Genomic DNA, 1768 nt, shown 5'->3' with positions numbered 1-1768 from the left:
AAAATGGGATTGTCTCCAGGTTTTGGATGTTTTATCATAGGTTTCATTAGCTACATCGTTCCTTAGATGCAACTCTTTCAGTGGGTCCAGACTAAGAGTGGCAGTACTAGGGGTAGCTGGGCACTGCTTTTCAGTAAGAAAAGTTATTTTAATGATCAGTATCAAAAGCCTTCACCATCATTTGAAGTGTCCTGTGGATGAACTGGAAATAATATTATAATAGTCACATACTTTTGATTTTCAGTATCGTCTAAAAGTGGGTTTACAGATAATTTGTATTTTGGTGGTAGGTACAGGAAAGGTTGGTGTTTTGAAACATCAGCTGCGTAATTGTGCTTGTCTGAGATACGATTGTTTGCTTTCTAATAATTTTTAATATTCATTTTATTTCTTCTAGAAAATTGAAGTTTACTTCTGTCCTTTTCTTCTTCAGAGTAAAAAATGCTGGCTGCCAGTAGTAGAACAGATCTTCTGTGGAACATATCTCTGTAAATCTTCCCTAAAATTACCCGAAGGCATATATTCCGCCTGTGATGGACCCTCGGAATACTGCTATGTTAGGCTTGGGTTCTGATTGTGAAGGGTTTTCTGGGAAAAGCCCCTCTGTAGTAAAAATTGGCACGTTGGTGGGAAAAGGAGAAGTAGAACTAGAAAGTTGCACCAAGGAAGAAGACGACAGTAAGAAGAAGAATTGGGAGGGGAACAGCACGGAGAACGGGAAGAATGAGGCTCTGACTGATGCACAGCAACAGTTCTCAGTGAAAGAAACAAACTTTTCAGAGGGAAACTTGAAACTGAAGATTGGTCTTCAAGCAAAGCGAACGAAAAAACCTCCCAAGAACCTTGAGAATTATGTGTGCCGGCCTGCTATAAAAACCAGCATCAAGCAACCAAGAAGGGCACCGAAGAGTGGGAAGATGACAGATGAGAAGAACGAGCACTGTCCTTCAAAACAAGTGAGTAGTGTGTTTATGTAGTGTTTTGCAAGTCAAAGTAAATTTTAACTGTATTTAAAAGTTTCTGGCATCTCTGCACGATCATTTTCTGCTGTTTTTCCATGTAACCTCTGATATGGAAGATTCTGAAGTTAGAAATGGTTTGATTTAATTTCCATCAACAGGAAAAAATGCTTTTACTCTTTCACAGATTGCCAGCATTGTTTTTTTTTTTACAGTAGTGAAAGATAGTTCCCATCTTAACTTGAAGTGAACATCATAGGTAAATTTCTGAGAAGTAATAGCCTAATTTTTTATCTCTTGTATAGAATACAGTGGGGGGTGTTGTCTCTATTTAAAGGGGGCTGAGTATTTGCTCTGCTTGTCTCTAATATTTGGATTTATATTTTTTCTTACCTGTTAGAACCATTGTTTTTGCTGTGTGCCTTAACTGATGTTCTGCGATGAACGTATCAAGCAGTGTCTGAAAAGTAAAAAATACTTTTCCAGAGATGTTAGAAAACAGCCCAGTGATAAGCTGCATATAAATGCGGTGGCTTGAGAAGTGTGCCAGGTATTTTCCGAACGTAAGGAGATAGCCCTGCCTTGAGGATGTCTTGTTTTTATGATCTGCATGATGTAACAAGTAAGAGCAGCAATAACAGATAGGGAAAATACGATAAATGGCAGGAATTATAAATGTATTTGCATAGATGCTAAATTTTAAAAGTGTTTTGTTACAGCATGCTCTTTTTCCCAATATACATAAAAGTTTTGCTACCTAATAAAATGCTAGAATATAACCTCCATCATCTGTCTCCTTTTAGTACATG

The 1768-nt window shown here is 37.6% G+C and overlaps 1 pseudogene; it reads left to right on the top strand.

Moving 5' to 3' along the window:
* Window positions 1–533: 533 nt before the first annotated feature.
* On the top strand, window positions 534–956 carry LOC104524519 (histone-lysine N-methyltransferase ASH1L pseudogene; annotated as a pseudogene).
* Window positions 957–1768: the final 812 nt, after the last annotated feature.

This window comes from Antrostomus carolinensis, unplaced genomic scaffold (assembly GCF_000700745.2).
Source record: "Antrostomus carolinensis isolate BGI_N321 unplaced genomic scaffold, ASM70074v2 scaffold49064, whole genome shotgun sequence".
NCBI classification, from domain to species: domain Eukaryota; kingdom Metazoa; phylum Chordata; class Aves; order Caprimulgiformes; family Caprimulgidae; genus Antrostomus; species Antrostomus carolinensis.
This window is presented reverse-complemented; position numbering and strand designations above follow the sequence as displayed.